At 41.8% G+C, this 19,816-nt stretch overlaps 1 long non-coding RNA gene across 1 annotated transcript; it reads right to left on the bottom strand.

Annotated features, from left to right (window-relative positions):
• Positions 1-5,910: 5,910 nt before the first annotated feature.
• On the bottom strand, positions 5,911-6,911 carry LOC308401340. The gene is made up of 3 exons (XR_013972534.1): positions 6,638-6,911; positions 6,482-6,545; positions 5,911-6,181 (listed from the first exon to the last, which is right to left on the bottom strand). It is a non-coding gene; the product is annotated as an uncharacterized lncRNA (long non-coding RNA).
• Positions 6,912-19,816: the final 12,905 nt, after the last annotated feature.

The raw sequence follows: 19,816 nt of genomic DNA, 5'->3' as shown, positions 1-19,816 counted from the left end.
ACCTAAAGATTAAGTCAATGGGCAGTCTTGGTTGCCTCCCAAACATCAATTCATAGGGGGAAAATCCAGTCACGTCACTCTTCGTACAATTATAAGCATGTACCAGAGACTTGACGAAGTCTCTCCAGTGGAGTTTATCTGACCGATCCAGTGTCCCAAGCATCTGGAGAAGAGTGCGGTTGAATCTCTCAACCGGATTCCCTCTAGGGTGGTAGGGGGTTGTACGCACTTTCTTCATGCCAGTAAGTTCACAGAGTTCCTTGATGGTCTTTGATTCAAAGTCAGGACCCTGATCACTAAGAAGCTTTTCGGGAAAACCATAATGGACAATGAAGTTGTCCCAGAGACACTTTGCTACAGTCTGTGCTCGTTGATTTGGAGTTGGCACTGCCACAGCATACTTTGTGAAATGGTCAGTTATGACCAATACATCTTTCGTGTTTGAGCGATCTGGCTCTATTGATAAAAAGTCCATGCACACTAGTTCGAGAGGTCTGCAGGTCTTAATGTTTATCAATGGAGCAGCTTTCTCTGGAGGCGTTTTTCGACGAATACATCGCTCACAAGATTTGACCATTTTTTCTATGGTCATGTGCATTTTCGGCCAATAAAATCTGGCCCTTGCCAAGTCTACTGTTCGTTCGACTCCAAGATGGCCCATATCATGATGAAGGCTTGTAAGTGCTGTGGCTCTTAGCTCCTCAGGGAGCACAAGCTGATATGAGGTGTTGGGACCATCTTGCCGCTTACGGTAGAGCACCCCGTTCTGTATTTCAAGCCGATTTAACTCTCTGAGTAACAGGGGAAGTTCTGGTAGCTCTAACCTAAGGCTGGGAGGTGGAGTTTCGCCAGTCTCCAAGAGTACAATCACTGCATTGATAGCAGGGTCCAATGTCTGCTTTTGCCTCAACTCCTCCTCAGAAATTGAGTGGGCAATGGGAAGCCCATCCACTTGCTCCTGTTGGAAGCAGTCAGGAATAGCTGTGGACTGGTGAGTGAGGGATTCAACTAAGGTCAACCCAGAAGTGGTGGATCCAACATTAGCTACGGCTGAGGTGACCATATGGCGCTCACAAATAGCCTGAATTACATCCAAGGGAACAGTCTCTGGACTCTCAGGGTTGCTCAGATGGTACAGTGTGAACTGCCGGATTCTCTCACTCTCCTTCTTAGATGCATAATCATCCTCTGGTGGACTGTGAGGACGGCGCGAGAGCGCATCAGCATCCAGATTTTGTTTTCCCGCTCTGTACTGAAGACTAAATGAATAGGTGGAAAGACTGGACAGCCACCTATACCCTGTTGCATCAAGCTTTGCAGAGGTCAAAATGTATGTAAGAGGGTTGCTGTCAGTCACTACTACAAAGTCTGTACCATATAGGTAGTCAGAGAATTTTTCCGTGACTGCCCACTTAAGGGCCAAAAACTCCAGCTTATGGGCTGGGTACTTTCTCTCACTCTTTGAAAGACCACGACTTGCAAAAGCTATGACCCTGGACTGTCCATCTTGTACCTGATATAAGGCAGCACCAAGGCCAATGGTACTGGCGTCCGTATGTAAAACATATGGAAGCTGGGGGTCTGCAAATCCCAAGATTGGAGCGGAGGTTAGCTTTGCTATTATTTGGTCAAAGGCCTCCTGACATTGAGGTGTCCAACGCTGACCAAAAGGTTCCTTTGGGTTGCGATACTCTGAATTTGCGTGTGTCCTTGGCTTGTTGTTCCGCTTCCTAATTGGTGGGTAGCCCGAGGTTAGTTCGTTAAGTGGTCTGACAATGATAGAGTAGCCCTGAATAAACCTTCGATAATATCCAGCAAATCCTAAAAAGGACTGAAGTTCCTTAAGATTTGTGGGGATAGGCCAGGTCTTTAAGGCCTCAACTTTGTCAGGGTCAGTCTCTACTCCTCTTGCGGAAACAATGTGACCAAGGTATTTTACCGAGGTCTGAAAGAATTTGCACTTTTCTGGTGCCAGTTTCAAGCCATATGACATCAGTCGTTGCAGGACATGTTTCAAACGCTGTTCATGTTCCTCCAGGGATGATGAGAAGACAATCAGGTCATCAATGAACACCAGAACCTCTTTGAGATTCATATCTCCTACACACTTCTCCATCAATCTCTGGAACGTCGAAGGCGCATTTGTGATCCCCTGGGGCATCCTATTAAATTCCCAAAATCCAAGTGGGCAAACAAATGCGGTCTTATTCTTGTCCGCTTCCTCCATCTCGACCTGGTAGTATCCAGACTTGAGGTCTAGGACCGAAAACCACTTAGAACCTGCAAGAGCACTGAATGCATCTTCCAATTTTGGAAGGGCATAAGCGTCTTTGATGGTCTGCAGGTTCAGCTTTCTGTAGTCTACACACAGACGAACAGAGCCATTCTTTTTACGAACGACAACAATGGGGGAAGCAAACGGGGACTCAGATTCTCGTATAACACCAGAATCAAGGAGTTCCTGTAGATGTTGTCTCACAGCATCCACATCATTGGGGTGTATGGGACGTGCTCTCTGTTTAAAGGGTGTCGCATCACTGAGTTTGATATGGTGTTTGACTTTGTCAGTGTGTCCAAAGTCCAATTCGTTCTGAGAGAAGACATTTGGCATGTCGTTTAACATGTTTGTAACTCGCTCCTTCCATTCAGTGGGTAAGGGCGAATCTCCAAAATCAAAGCTCAGTTCTGAGGAAGACTTAGCTTGAAATTTAGAGCAGTCTGGTTCTCTGACAGTTTGCTCTTTGTGTAGCACTTGCAAGATAGCATTAACATCTGCCAAAGGTGTTTTGGGGGGTATGACAATGTCATGGTTGGTTTCATTTCTCACTACGACAGGGAGAAGACACTGACGTTTGCGTGGTAAAGTGACTGCAATTGCTGAAACTAGCAAGCCATTTGGTAGTGAAGAGGCTGAAGGATGTTCAAGGACAACATCTCTTTGCATGTTCACGGGATTTACATTGACAGAGGCCTCCAGGACAACAGTCTGTCCTGCAGGAACGACTGCAGGCATCTTACCTGTCAGTTTTGCACAACCAAGGCTACCAGAGTTAAAGTTTCTTTGTCGCATCTCAAGTATTTGGAGAACTGCTTGATACCCATTAAACAAAGGCTGAAAGGGTGAAAGCTTCTGGTAATTAGCATAGAGGGCATCAAGGGTGTTTGTGCCTATGAGTACCTGCTCATGGGCTGTAGAGCGGAGATGGGGGATAACCAAGGCCAGAGTGTGAACATCAATATCAGAGCCAACAAACTCTTTAGGAAAGGTGATGGTAAGCTCAACATATCCTAAGTAAGGGACAGACTGGCCATTGGCACCCTCCACTTCAAGCAACTCGTTTAAGGGATGAATGGTCAGATCTGCAAGATGTTCTTCATAAAAAGACTGGGGTACAGTTGTGACTTGTGAACCCGTGTCCAAAAGACAGTTTGTGTCTCTTCCTGCAATAGTTACTTGAGCTGTGGTCTTAGTTCCTACAAGGCCATGTGGAAATTTTGATCCTTCCACTTTAACGTTTTTAATGGCAGGTTTCAGGATTTTGGGACTGACATTGCGAGACTCCACTCCCATATGTCCCTCTATGGGAGTAGGCTTCAGTTTAAATGTGCCTCACTTCGAGAAGCATTAGAGGCTTCCCAAGCAGCCTGTTTTTCTTTCAGCTGTCTTTTCTTAGCTGCTACAAGGGAAGGGTTTGGCGCTTTATCACAAACTGAGACGACATGGCCATCCTCCCCACACTGGAAACAGTACCATGGACGTGGTCTACTGTTAGCTTTAAATGTGGAGGGATGCTGACTGGCCACTTTTGGTTTCACACCGTGGGTGTCAGGTGTGACGGACCTCGCTTTTTGCTGCTTAGGTTGTTTCGTCTTATGATTCTCAGATACAAGACTGTTAAGCTGAATGCTGAGGTCAGCAACTTGTTGCTTTAGCGTCTCAAGATCAGATTTGTCCACCAGATTATTGGTGGTGTGAGCGAGTTGCACGTGTGACGTGGCGTGCTGCTTTCTAGAGTTTTGGGCAGACTTAGCATGACTAAAATGCTGCCTCATGCGGCTCAGTTTTGCAGCCTGTTTATCTTCTTCTGTCCTAAGAAGAAGCAGCAGCTCTGCAAAGGAAGGTGGGTTCTCTTTTTTTTGTTCTAGCTGAAGATCGATTATTAGTGCATTCTCCCAACAACCTCGAATGAACTGCTTTAAGAGCTGTTGGTTAAAATCATGAGCGGACACACCACCGCGTCTCATGGCTCTACTTAATGCAGTGTGCAGCCTCTGCAGGAAAACAGAAGCTCTCTCTCCATCATTTTGAAATGTGCTCATGAACCTAGCATGCAGCTCATCACCATCTTCGACTGTTCCGTAGGCAGAGTCAAGCAACTCAAGATAGGCAGAGGGTCTAGACTGTGGACTCAGATGTTTAATCATCTCGGAAGCAGGAGGAAGCAGACTGTCAAGTATACGATGTGTGCAGTGCAGATCAGACACAGAAGGATCTCTAATAAGGATTTCAACACTAGCTCGCCACGTATCATAATCTGCCTCATGGCTAGGACGTGGGCTCTTGCCCGAATAAGCCCTGAGTCTACCAGATGATGCGAACTGGGGTGAGCTCTCATTGCTGCGCACTACATGCTCAACAACTACTCGCTGAACAGCAGTTGGATTAACATCAATTATGGGGCTAGAAGCGGCCCCAGAAGAAGCTGGAAGAGTCTGTGAGGGGCTGAAATCAGTCAGGTTTTCACTGAAATTGGGAGAGGTAAGAGATTTACTTGCGCTATTTGGTGATGTCAAAACTGTGGAGTCTAGAGGTACACCTGATTGAGGGTCCTCAGAAAATGAAGCGTCTCCCTTGCTGGTTAAGTCTTTCTGTGGAAGTGGGCTCTGTACAGTTGAGGATTCTGGACCAGTTTGAGGTGACTGGGAAATAGCACTTCCTACCGATGAAACCAGATTTTTAAGTTCTTCCTTTAACATCTCCTCTAATGAATTTCCACTCAGTTTGGCAATTTCACGGAGCTGTTCCATGTACATTTTAGTGGCTTTGTTTCTGGCATCAAGGGAGTAAACACTTCCTAAGGCCTTTAACTCATACACGATGCCTGCTTGGGTTGTACTTGGAAGCCGCAGAGGTAACAGTGGCTCCAATGTGTGCATGGCAGTCTCATGTGTAAACTCGATGATCATGTGCTTATGGTAATCTGACTCAGGATCGTCTAGACGAAAGTAACGGTTGATGGAACCATATTTTTGGAGGAAAGTGGACACTTCCTCATCAGTCTCTGATCCTGTGATCCCACTAACAACTACAGAATTGGGAATTCTGACGGATTCACTTAGCACAACATCCATTTTCTCTCTAGAAGTTATAGATCAGATTAAGCACTTTTAAACACCACACACAAATTGTCTAGCACTTAAACACACACAACCATGCTCCTGGCTGGCTCGCCAAAGCTCTCACTGTAACACAGTAAGGGGAATTGTTGAAAAGAATATATCAATGGGCCAATAGGCTCGACTATAGGAGCACAGGGGTGTGTTCAAATGAGACACAGAGACAAGAATGTAACTCAAAAGAACCAGCCAACTTTAGTGACATAAACCATAAGGTTGACAAGCACAGGTTAAAGACACTTTACAATGGTAGAAAGGAAACTTACAAAAATTAAAAGAAAAGTAAAACACAAACTACTAAAGCAATGACTTGGCCAAGTGTTATTTTTGGTTTTCAATGTTCGGGTTTCAATGCTCGGGTGCACCCTAGTAACCTGACTCCTTAACTCTTATAGAAACAGATTACACAAATCCAATGTACATTCAAATGAAAATCTCACACTCTTTTCACATGTGGAGAATGCTCTACACAACAGCTCATTATTTAAAGTCCCAAATAAACAATGTCCAAGGGGTAAAGTCCAAAAAATTCCCAGGGTGTGAAAGAAAATAGGGATGAAAGAATGTCAGTCAGTGGTCTTATGTATAACCAGCTGTGCGTGAAAGTGTGAGTGATACAGTCCTACCACACCGCAAGGTGCAGCAGATCATCAAGTGGAAAAGAAGCGAATCTCAGTCTCTCTAAGTCCAGGTGGGAAGGCTCGCCATCTATTTCACTGGAGGAATCCTATTTCACTGGAGGAATCCACCTCAGGAACAATTCAGCATACAAAAAAAACCTGACCTGTCAACAGACAGGGTCAGAAGAGCAATTCAAATATTAATTATGCTGTTCTAGCTATAATTCACAACTTAGGATTTTGTTTAAATCACATTCGACATAAATTTGCAATAAAAATACTCAAATTTGCAAAAATAAAACATTTCTCTTACACAAACTGCATTAAACCAAGTAAAGTCAGTGCATATGCATATATGTCACATAGTCGACAATTATTGATCAAACAATTGAGATTAATTCAGTTTCTCAACAATAAAATGTGAAACAGACGTGAACTAACTGAGACATACAACATGTGCTCACCGATCTCAGCGCATCACGGCCGAAGACAATGGCATAGTGTCTCTCGGTCGGAAAATGCAGGGCTCTAAATAACGTAACAGGACATGTTGTTTTCTCTTTAATAACCGTAATACGACATGAAGGAAAAATAAACATAAGTTGCGCTTCAAGTGTTACCTTACTTCTGGAAGCAGATTGAGATGAACTTCCAGGCAGTTGATAGCAACCAGAGCTAACAAAGGCTAACAGTTTACCTCCACGTGGTACTTTCTAAAGTCACCAGAAAAATGCAGCATTTGCCTGTTTACTCACTGCGGCTACTTCTAACATGAAAGTTAGCTGATAACCAGTGAACTTATGTGCAACACAGTTGGTTGCAACTTATATCTAATACTTTTTTCCAGCTCAAAAGCTTCAGTCTCTCTTTTCTCCTGCCAGCACGCGACTACCTCCACACATAGCAGCGAACACAGAGCACGTAGGTGGGACATACAGCGGCAGGCTGCTCTCCCATTGGTCAAAACATACTGGGACCTGTGCATTTTGATTGGTTGGGCAGGCTGTCCATCTCTCCTCATATCAGTCCTTAAAGTGGTACCCCCATTTTATGTGGGTTACACAGAGATGCTGAGAGAGGAAAGTCTGCTTAGAAGGACAGAGTGAGAAATGGTGTCAAAGGCTGAGCTCAGATCTAAAAGGACGAGAATGGTGAGAAGACCAGAGTCAGCTCCGATTAGAAGATCGTTAGTGACTTTAAGTAGAGCAGTTTTGGTACTGTGACATGAGCGAAAACCAGATTGAAATCTCTCGTAGATGTTATTATTAACCAGGTGTAAATGAAGTTGAGCTGCAACCACTTTTTTAAGTACCTTAGAAATGAAGGGTAGATTGGAAGTCGGACGGAGGTTTTTAAAGTTGTTAGGATCCAAAGAAGGTTTTTTCAGTATAGGAGTGACTAGAGCAGTCTTCAATAAGGAGGGAACGATACTGGTGGTGAGAGAAGAGTGAATGATAGCAGAAATGAGTGGGAGTAAAGAAGAGAGGCAGGATTTCACAAGCCCCGCGGGCATGGGGTCAAGATGACATGTGGCAGGCTTTGATTTACATATTAACTCGGAAATATCAGATAAATCAGGAAGATGGAAAGTGGAAAACGGCTCAAAAAGGAGAAAAGGTTCTGGAGAGGGCGTAGACACAACATTTGATCTGAGCTGCTGGTGGATGTTATTGATTTTCGTAGTCCAGAACACCATCAAGCAGTTGCAGGTTTCAGAGGAATAGAAGTGCGGTGGTAAAGCGTTGAGGGGTTGAATTAGTTTGTTGAGAACTGAAAACAGAGTCCTTGCATTACCCTCATAAGAACTGATAATACCAGAGTAGAAGCTTTGTTTGGCCTTGTTGATGGAGTCTTTATACTGAAGTAAGTGGTATTTATAGATTTCTGAATCAACAGTTAAACCAGATTTCTTATATTTACGCTCTAGCTGCCGAGCTTTGGCCTTCAGAGCTCGGAGGTCAGAGGTAAACCAGGGAGCAGAGCGAGCGAAGGAAACAGAGTGGGCTTTTACAGGAGCCAGAGAATCAAGGACAGTGCGTAGACAATTATTATAATATAACAACAAATCATCAGGAGTAGAATAGAAGTCCGGAATCTGAACATTGTCCAAACTGGTAGTGAGAATAATAATAATAGATACTTTATTGATCCCCATGGGGAAATTACTTGTTTTTCTCTGCATTTGACCCATTCACTCAGTGAAGCAGTGGGCAGCCCACTAAGCAGGCGCCCGGGGAGCAGTGTGTAGGGACGGTACCTTGCTCAGGGGTACCTCAGGGTAGCCGTTAAGTGGATTCGAACCGCCGACCTTCCGATCATGGGGCGACCACTTTACCTACTGAGCTATCCCTGCCCCTATAAATGTCCATATCAATGTTCTTGATGTTGCGGAACGAGATGAGACGGGTTGGCTTGGTAGAAGAGCAGCAGAGAGTGAGGTTAAATGAAAGGAGGAAGTGGTCAGTTATGGGGATTTCAGTAGCAGAAAGATTCGAGGGAGTAAGACCAGAACAGCAGACCAAGTCCAGGGTGTGTCCTTTAGAGTGAGTGGGAAAGTCGATAAATTGTTGAAATTCAGAGCCTTCGAGACAGGAGGAAAAGTCTCTGGTGAGCAGAAGGTCATTATTGTCCACATGAATGTTGAAATCTCCCACCAAGATCACATTTGGGGAGAGAGATGAAAGATGGGTTAGTAGATTAGCAAAGTCACTGAGGAAGACAGGGTTAGGTTTGGGGGGACGGTATACAGTAGCTATGATGGTGGGAATGGGTCCAGTCAGCTCACATGCAAGGACCTCTAGAGAACTAAAGGTATCAACGTTAACTGGCAGGACTTTCAAGTGCTGGCGAAAAAGGATCGCGAGACCACCCCCACGACCTGAGCAGCGGGGTTTAGAAAAGTAAACAAACCCCAGAGGAGCAGATTCGTTTAGCTGAGAAAAGTCATCAGGTTGTTGCCAGGTTTCAGTTAAGCAGAAAAAGTCAAACTTACGGTCAGTTAGGAGGTCTTGGATGAGAGGTCCCTTACTTGTCAATGAACGAATGTTTAGAAGACCGAAGTTGAGTGGAGTATCTTTTTTTTTTGCTAATCGCGGTGGGCGACCTGGGCAGGTGGGCTAGAGATCGATGGTTGACAGCCCGATCAGGGTTCCTGCGAGGGCGGCGAGTAGCAGACCAGAACGATTTAGTTCCATTGGAGTTATGGAAAATCCTGCGGGACCCGCGATGGATGTATCTCCGGCGAGGCTGGAAAGTGATGCCCGGGTGGTAGTGGAGCTCCACCGGCGACGGGAGTGATAGCTGCCCGCGAAGGCGCAGGAGCTCAGCGGCTGTATAGCGGAGCAGTCCAGCCATAGGATGGTAGACGAGCGTCAGGAGAATCCAAAATAGTGCCGACCAGCTCAGGAACATCTTGGACCACATCTTCGATTATGTGGAGGAAAAGGAGCTGAGCCGGCCGGAGCAACGAACAGGTAGGCAAAAATAGCTCAAACAGTTAAGCTAGTGCAGCTCACTGAGTGTTCAGTGTTTTGGGTTTCGTTTCCCTGTTGTCTTGTCCTATTAGTTTCAGCTGTATTTCCCTTCCTGTCTACCATTTCCTTGTTAACCGCACGCTAATAGCACGTGTTATCCCTTGCTCTTTGTTGGTCCATCTGCTTGTCATCCCCGGTGTAACCTCTGCTCTCCGTCCCCTTGTGTTTCCAGATGTTTCTAGTTTCTTGCTTCTGGTTAGTGTTATGTTACAATTAGTTTTCCCAGTTTAGGTTTTGGCTTGTTTTCCCTGTTCCTCCTGTTGATTGTTTTGTTCAGCCGTCAATAAAGGCTCAGTTTCTGTTTAACACTCACCTTCATCTCCATTGTCTCCATTTTGGCTCCACATCTCTAACCTCAACCGTGACACTTTGCTTTATGCAACAAGCATAAACAAACTGGCAGTGATACACAGACAGCTAAGGTGAAAATGGCCTGTAACAATGTTTTGCTCACTTATTAATTTCTCATCCTTATCAAACTCAGACTTTAATAACTTGCCTTTACATTGCAATGTCCCTCTGATTTCCTTGACAGTGCCCAGTTATGCCCTTGCAGATACTTATAACTAAGTATCTATTTTATCTTTTACAGTGCCGGCTTTAATATGTTTTTTTTCCACCCATATAGCTTTCTCTGCTTTCAGTAGTCATCTCACTTAAATGGAGATCATGGCTGTTGCAAACTGTAAGTTCTTACTCAAGATTAGGTGCACACATTACATTCTGGATGTATACTAACCCTGTGTTTAATCAACCACTAAGTGGCCACTTTGGAAAGCACAGCTGGTAACCCTATGAGCTGCAAGGAGCACAGCAGAGGGAGGACTCATAATACTGAAGAATGTCCCCCTGACCAAAACAAAGCTACATGCCCAAGGCAAAGCAGAGCCTGGATTTCAATATATTGTTCAGAAGGTTATGGCTATGCTGCTGCCTCTCAAGCCACAACTGTACTAACCTTGTCTTTGTGTAATTGTAAAAAGAGACACACAAAATTGAATCAGTTAGACATTAATTTCAATTGACAAAAACCTTTTTCAAGTTTCACAGTAAGGAAGACACAAAGTCTTTCCCCCCCCCCCTTTTCTTCTGAGAGAAGGATGAAAAAATTGCCCAACATGTTCCCAAATTCTGTCATTTTGTTCAGGGTCCCAGCTTTAGTAAAGTGTGATAACAGACCAAGACCTCTGTACAGGTAAAATCAAACTGAAAAACAGAAATGCTGTTGAAATGCACAGACAAAACTACCAAAGTAACTCTACTGATCATTAACACTTTGATTCAAATATAGGTAAATCTCCAAAGCAGTGGATATAAATGGTAGAGATGCAAAAACATACTCTGATGAAATCAAATCATGTGTGGGTCAACATCATTCATAAACCCTATTTTGTATGATCACACCCATCCATTTCATAATAAAATTTTAACATTGTGAAGATACAAGAAAGCTACTTTCTTAATGACAGCTGTAGGCCATAGATGCTCGAGTATAAATTGAATTTCATGTCAACAGGGGACAGGCCATTTAGCAGTGATAAGTAATGAGCAGCGATCCATTCAAAAGCAGAAAGCTATTATGGGCTTAATTTAATGTGCCTTTTTCTTATTATGAGCCATGTATGACAGCAGGTGAAGATAGATGCAGATTTCTTTATGCCACAAGCTATTTTATTGTACGTTTTCTGCCAAAAGGAAACTTTATAATGGGAAAACTAGGATGCATTACGTAACCCATAAAATCAGTAGTGTTTGAGAAGCATCAAACCAAGGCCACACTCTTAGAGCAGCAAGCATACTTCTAACCACAGATTAAAACATCCTGAAGAAATATTATAATCTGCACTGCTATATCTACTGTCACATCAGGCTGTATGAACGCTAATCCATTATACCGTTCTCTCTATTGCAGCTGAGAAGTGATAGCAAAGAGTAAGCTGTTACACCTGGTAAACCTGATGAGACCTAATCTCATAGTGCACAAGATATGAAAGTCTGTAAGAATAGTCAGATTAACAGAGGCAACATTTTCTGTTAGGGAAAACAGTCATACTTTACATATATGGTATAGGAGGCTGTGGACTAGTGAGTGTCAGCACCATAGCTCAGGATGAACGAACATCCCCGAATATATCAGGAAGATGGCCCCAACCGTGCTCAGTGAATACCTCAGGCAGCAGAGACCCAAGAAAGAGGAGGAAGAGGAGGAGCCATCATGGAAAGATAGACCCCTTCACAGTATATATCGCCGGCAGATAGAGGAAGTGGCTGACATCCAGAATCCTGTCAGTGGCTGGACATACTGGACAACACAGAGACACTAATCATGGCAGCACAGGAACAAGATCTCAGCATCAGATCCATAGAGGCTGGGATTTACCACACCAGGCAAGACCCCAGGTGCAGGCTGTGTAAAGATGCCCCTGAGACAATCTAGTACATAACAGCAGGGTGCAAGATGCTAGCAGGCAGGGCATACATGGAACACCATAAGCAAGTGGCCAGCATAGTATACAGTAACACCTGTGCCGAGTATGTCCTGGAAGACCTGAGGTCAAAATGGGAGATGCTCCTTAGAGTGGATGAGAATGACCGATCTAAGGTCCTGTTACAGACGGACAAAATGGTGATGGCCAACCAACCGGGCATAGTAGTGGTAGACAAGCAGAGGAAGATAGATGTGGCAATATCGAATGACAGTAACATCAGGAAGAAGGAACAAAAAAAGCATGAGAAGTACCAAGGGCTCAGAGATGTGGGGGGTGAAGGTAACTTTTGTCCCAGTGGTAATCAGAGCACAGTGACTCCCAAGCTAGGTTCCAGCAGATCCCAGGAACAACATCCAAGATCTCTGTCCAGAAGAGCGCAGTCCTGGGAACAGCTAAGACACTGCACAGGACCCTCAAGCTCCCATGCCTCTGGTAGAGGACCTAATGAATAATGATGCTTATGTATAACAACGTCATTGCTGTCCAATCATCTTTCTGCCCACCTTCGTCAAACCAATCAGCCTCTACTCTGCGTACTTTAAATTGCACTGCTAATATTTAATTCTCGCTTGCACACTCCTTTGTGCGCTCACCTCCTCCCCACCTCCACCTCACACAACTCACTTCATCCAATCCTCCCTCTTATCTTCACAACCACCACCCTCTAGACTCTACTCTAATTCCTTCTGTATCACAGCTGGGGTTCAATTCTGCTGTGAAGGCCAACGGAGTCTAATTGCCAAATAGCATGATTGCATTTTGTATACTAATAAATCGCATTCAGTTGCTTTTAATAATCTCTCCTTATTGAACTTTACTATATGTAAAGAATCAAGAGAACAAATGAAAATAAAGGCTTTACATGTCCAAAGATGTGATTGCCAAAACAGCGCTGATTGTCACAGTACTCGACTGGTACAGTTATACTGCTGAGGACTCAACAATGTATCTGCTACAACAGGAAAGGCTGTAAATGACTTTCAGTATGTTTATTCAACTGTCAATTGAGACTAAAAAATAAATAAATAAATAAAAACCTCCAAAGTATTCTGTGGAGCATCTGTTCATATTATCTGTGATGCCAGTTGATTTAGTGTTTTAAAGAGTTGTTCCTTTGGAAGAATGGACTCAAAAATCCATTCTGACCCTGTGAAGTGCAGCGATAAATTTCTGTTAAAAGCAGTTAGTCAGGCCTTCTCCCCTTTGTCTTTGGATTTATTTCTTTTTTTCCCCTTTTTTGTTCTATATGACCAAAGAGCACCACCATTCATTTCATTAACAAGAAATATATCTGCACATATAAATAATGCTAATGTGTACATGTGTGGCAGTGAGCACAATTTTTTTTTAAATTTAAGAAATAAGCATGAAATGTACTCATTCAACTTGTCTTTATGAAAGCTATGATCATTTTTATTGGCTGTTCCCTTTGCTGAATATGGAATACATTTGATAGCATGAAATATGAGTTTTTGAGATAAAATAATAAAGAATTGGAAATGGTGATAGCTGGAGTACTGTCTTCTAATTTTTCTGCCACACTTCATTTGTCCTCTAATTAAAACTTTATTCAGAGGCTAAAAGGACCTCTGTAACCAAATGGAGCATTTAGTGTGGCTCATTTCAAGTCACTTCTAAAAAGACAAAGGTATATGATATTAAAGGATTAAAACTCAGGTCAAATGCATTAATCTGACACATACGTCTTGTGTATTTGACTTAAAAGTGGTTTGAACGGTAAAATAAGCTACTGCGATTTACTGTCAGTGCATAACACTGATACTATAGGGTGATCAGTGCAGATCAACATGAAAAAAAACCTGATGCATATTAGGAGGTTTAAAGGTCAGAGTCCTTTTCTCTGCCCTCTACAGTTAAAAATTATGACTTTTGAGACTACTTTTGAGGGGAAATATGTAAAAAATAATCCTTAAACATCCATTCATCCACTTCAGGGTCATGGGGGGGTTGGAGCCCATCCCAGCTGTCATAGGGCAAGAAACAGGGTACACCCTGAACAGGTCAACAGTCTGTCACAGGACAAACATTCACACTCAAACCTATGGGTAATTTAGAAACACCAGTTAACCTAACCCCAGCCAGATAGTGGAATTAAACTCAAGACCTTCTTGCTGTGAGGCAGCAGCACTAACCACCACACACTGTTACCAATCTCATCTTAACTGTTTGATATAAAGTGCACTTTGGTAGCATATAGTGTCAGAATTACCCCCCCCCCCCCCAAAAGGTGTACCTGATCACCTAATCATATAACCATCAGATAAGAGGACTTTACTATATTCGCTTAACATACTTTATCTACCTCACATTCATGACCAACTTAGAATCAGTAATTAACCTAACACGTATGTCTTTGGAGCACCCAGAGGAGAACCGTGCAAATAAAGGCATAATAACTCCACACAGAGACTCCAACTGAGGAACTTTCTTGTTAATCGCTCCCTGTGTCACTGAGGAAAGCAAACACAGTAGATCCTGAGTATTCACCATATTATTTGTACTGCTAAGGTACTGATAGGTATTCTAACATTTGTCAGCCCATTTTAGAAGTCATGAGGTCATCGTTTTGTTTGCATGACAATGAAATATAAAGGTAACTGTAGATAAAGACCAGCAGGGGTAATGACGTGTCACTTAAGCAACTAGTTGCTTCAGCAGTCACACTGGGCAGAAGATTACACTTTAACCAGATTAAATCTTACTATTTTTATTTGATCTTAGGAAACATCAGACAAGTTTTAGTGTCTTCCTGTGAGCATGTGCTGAAAATGCATTGCACATCTGTTGCCACAAGAGACTAAAATCTTTCTCCACAATATTTTAGCACAGTCTATCACTGGGCTGATTAAGAGCTAATTAATGTCAAATTAAAGTGTGGGTGTTCAGTGATCTCATTAAAAACTGTGGGCAAAATAAACTAAATGTGATAAAAGGATATTGTGGTGAAAATGAGAAACTAAAATTACAGGTAACATTTTCAAAAACAAAAATTCATAAACCAACATGTTCTCTGACATATATAATAACATATGCTAGACCTGACCACTGTGACATGATACTCAAATGTCATCAATACATGATGCCTACGTTTCACATTTTCGCCCATCAGGCTCTTGCATTCTTTCTTTCTTTGTGTAAGATGAATTGCTCCTGTGTGTGTCTGCGCATGGATCAATAGCTGGCTTCATTCACTCCTTCGTTATCCACAGTGCACGAAGGGACAACTAATCCCCACCATAAGGAGAGAGCTGTTTTGAAGCTGAACACATTAAAGAGCATCCCCGCTGCCAAACTGTGATTGTTTTGCTATTAATTGAGAGGGAAGGAGAAGTGAGAAGAATAGAAGTGGGTAGATCATATATCATATTTTCACAATACAGAAATCCTAACTGTCACAATCCTGACCAGCGCTCTGTCTATTTAGTTTGTCAGCTTCTCTGTATCCGTGCTCTCGTTCTTGACTGATAGACAGCTGACTCTGGATTTCATTACTTCCAGGCTCACTGGTTCCATCTCACTTGTCATATCCATTATGTTGCATTTTGATTACCTCGTATAATTTAACATTAGTTAATGGTGGTAAATGTGCTTTGGCAATTGCTAGCTGATTCAAATGCAACAAATGTGCTATAACTTCAAGAAGCCTGACTGGCTTAACATTGTATGATAGGAAACCAGATTTGTTGCCTTTAAATACATTCACAGGCATTAGAGCTATTGCATTTAGACTACTGGTGACTAAGTTTTGACAGAACAGAAGAGAAACTTGTTCCAATTAACCCTGCCATGTCCAAATGCATTGAGTTGAGGGTGGGAGCTGTATTCAAGTCACCGGAGGCAGGTAACATTACCCCAGTTTGCTCTGCTTTGTTCACACATACTTATAGTAAATGCAGGATTATACATTTACATTCTTAGATCAAATACTTCTGGATAACGTCTAAAGAGTGCAGGGGTGCAATGCGTGGGAGAAAACAGCTACAGTCACTTGTCTAAGATTTAATTTAATCTGAAGCTGACTTGGGAAATTAATGTCATTATCGTGTGAAAAACCACTCTCCCACTGAGTGAGAGCTTAAAACTCACTTTTCAAAAAGACCAGAGCTGGCCAAATTAATACTGCACAGATGCCTGGCATGCTGCTTGATATATAATAAGCAAGCACAGTTCAGTAATTAGAATACACCACTAATTATACAGGACTAAGCCAACACTTGCCACACTAGTACTTTCTAGTGACACAACAGACAAGAACAGACAAGCAACTCCATTAAAATCTAAGGTGACGAAGAGGGAAGCTTTATAGAATATAGAATCCTCTGCTGGGTTGGCTTAAATTGCTGGTGTTAGCCACTCACTTGGAATGGGTTACACGTGTAAGTGAAAACCTCTGAATTAATTTAATAGAATATACAAGTGACTCAAAGGTCAAAGCTGAGATTTGATATTTGATGTTCCTGGGTCTGCTAGGTGTGTGAGGCTTTTTTTTAAATGCATTGTTATGGTGAATCCTGTTATTGAACCTCCACTGATGATGGCTTGCTTTCTCTACTCAAGGTGAGCATGGCCTCAGTTCAATGAAGTAACTCTAATCAGCTGTTCTGGAAGTGGAAACTCTGAGTTGCCAGTCTCTGAGTTAATCAACTCAGAGCCTATGATTAGACTCGGCATTTGTTGAACCTGTTTCCTGGAATACGGCCTTTGACTGGCAGCGTCACAGAGAGATGAAACAAACCACTAATGAGAAATCTGGATGAGGGGACTGCATTTAAAAGTCTCCTACATGTATTCATCGCTGATTATTTCCATGAAAGAGCTTGTATACTGTTTTATTTAACTTACAAATGCTGAGCTATTTCTGCTTTAACCTTTGTTTTATTTATTTATTTAAATAGGAAAAGAACATCCAAGGAAAAAAAAAGTGAAAACAAAGTTTTATTTGTCCGCTCATTTATCATCTTCCATGTCTATGGCGCTTACAACAACAGTGAAGTTTGCGATTCCCTTTTAAGTTGGAAATGATAGCTGAGGCTGTTCTACCCACATACTGCATAAACAAACTAAATGGCAGAGGAAAAAAAACATTCATCATTATATGGTTGGCTTTTGTACATTTATTTGTCACATGGCTCACAGACTTCAGCTCTAACTTTGAAAGATTTTTCGGTAATGGCTCACCGCCAGACAAAATGTGTTAACTAATAAAAGTGAAAGTCTTGAGGTGTAAAACGTACAAACAAAGCAAAATGACAGAATGACATTGGGTTTTTTTGTCAAGACATCCATGCAGACATGCCAACTTGTTTACTGAATCTTTTTGATGTATAGTAAAAATATATCAGAATGAGGATTTACAGACAGAAATAAAAAAAAAAAGTTTTAAAACTAAAAGCAATCATTGTCATTTTATTGCAAATAATGGCGATACTAACTAGCAGAAGACAGTACTGTGGGTTTTTGTCATTACACTGTTAATAGCTTAATATCTGCATGAGCATTTATGCTGAGGGGGAAATGAAGGAATACTGGGGACATCAACATTTAGAGTGCAGCTAATAGCTGACAATAATAGAGGGTGGGTTTTTAAATAATTTCTACAATTAGCACTTACCCACATTAGGAACAGTGTGCCTAATTTGATTACTGACTGTGTGTGAAAGTCAAGCCATAGAGAACTCTGCTAGGAGAGAGATAACACCAGCCAAATTAAGACTTCATATTTAAAGCTTGAGTGGCTTACACTTCCTCTTTAGTTGTCTGCTTTAACCTTTGGTCCTTGTAAGATCAGACAAGACAGAATGCAAAAACTGAATAGAGTCAGAATTAAAATCTGATTCTTGGCACAGCATCTGTGCTCTCAGTACTTTCACCCACTCATTTATAGAACATGATGATCCTATAGAGAGTTCCTCTACATGCTAAAGCTGCTCACTGGGAAAGGTTTAAAATAGAAAAAAGGATGAATATTCTAATCTGTGATGTTCTTCAGTGAATTGTTGTCATTATTATATAAAAAAGATCAAAAAATGTTAATGAGCAGTGGTGTGCTAAACGACGGGGCATTTACTCATACAGCTATCAATCAGAGTTAACACTTTCCAGTTAGTTTGAGTGAAACCTGCCATTGCAAGCAACTAGTGCAGTGCTAGCTGTCATCTAGCTTGTTAGCATCAGCACCACTAGTTAGCATTGGCAGCCAATGGCTAAGATGAGTATAGTGAACATTAATGAATTCATATGACTGTGAGTCTCTGTTAATCACCTTATTTATTACCTAAATAATAATCAAATATTATTATTAATTAAATTAATAAATGAAATCAAATTAAATTTGCAGTGTATTCCACTGAAAAAGGAAATTATCCTTCATTACTTCCGAAGCTGATGTTTTTGCCTCGATAACATAGTTCCTCCCTCGTCTTCATCACAGGAGCTACAGAAACAACAGGGAGATTAGATGCTCTCCATCCTCTCAGAATCTATTTTTGAGCTAATTATCATAATCTTTTTTTTATATTATGATTGCATATGGTAGCATCTCTTTATCTCTTCTGTTATAATGAACACATTTTCCCTAACACAGTGAATAAATAGATAAAATGTTTGTAGATATGTTTTCAGCATAGGTGAACAGTTGATTTTACAATTAGAGGACAAGCATTCATTTTGCCTCCATCAGCCTCACCATCATCTTTGTTCTGCATCTATGAGGTTGACAGTAATGAAACCAAGGCCAAACATTTTGAGATAGTAGCACAGCTGTTGGAGCCACGATGAAGGCCACAGATTGGTTTGTTCATTTGTACACTGTAAACTAAATTCATGAATATTTGGAACACTGCTTAAAAACTCGAGCCGCTCATTGTACCCGCTCTCTTTCCACTCTCAACTCCAGAGTGCTTTTTCCAGTGCTCTGCTCTACCCTCTTCTCCCCAAGCTCCCTCCCGCGTGGTTGCATTGCAGACACCATCAACAGCCTTCTTGTATAGCTACATGAGAGCCTGCATGAAATTCCTGGTTATCTGGTATCCACCACCAAACAAGTTTAAAGTGTTCCCGTTAGTAACAGCAGCTAAACATCATTAAAGAAAAACAAAAAAAACGAAACAACAACAACAACAAAACAGTTCTTACTCTAAGAACACGGACAACAACTGAAGTCCTGCTTTTCATTTGGGAGTGCTGAACTGGACTCTGAAGCTTGGATACAACAAACAGAATCATATTCTACGAACAAAGTCATGACTGACAACCAGCTGAGTACAGCAGTGTAGAAGAGCAGAAAAGCGAGTAATTGGGTTTCACACCTCTTGGCTTCTATTAGTTATGCTGTACACACAATGGCTCGACATAACTAATAAGTAAAAAATTATAATTATTCCAATACGAACACCCATTTTTTTCGACTCAACCATCACTGTACATGAGAAAATTCAAACCTCCTGCCATGCACGCTCTCAACAACCGCATGCACCAATACATTGTAATTAAACAAATATTATAGTGACTCTTCAACAATAATCCTCACATAACCATCTTAAAGCTGAGATTGTAAGAATTATTAGTTTTGTTGTTGTCAAAAAAGTTTGGGGCCCGGATAGGCTAAAAACATTACTTCCCCAGTTAATGATTTATACAGTTGACTACAATTTTAAACTCCAACAATTATTCTGCACAACCTCTTTATTGTGGGTATAAAATCACTGCAATTAATTAATTAGAGAACAGGTAAGTAGAGCAGTTGAGGTCAGAAAAT

The sequence above is a fragment of the Rhamphochromis sp. 'chilingali' genome (assembly GCF_963969265.1).
Source record: "Rhamphochromis sp. 'chilingali' genome assembly, chromosome: 8".
Taxonomy (NCBI): domain Eukaryota; kingdom Metazoa; phylum Chordata; class Actinopteri; order Cichliformes; family Cichlidae; genus Rhamphochromis; species Rhamphochromis sp. 'chilingali'.
This window is presented reverse-complemented; position numbering and strand designations above follow the sequence as displayed.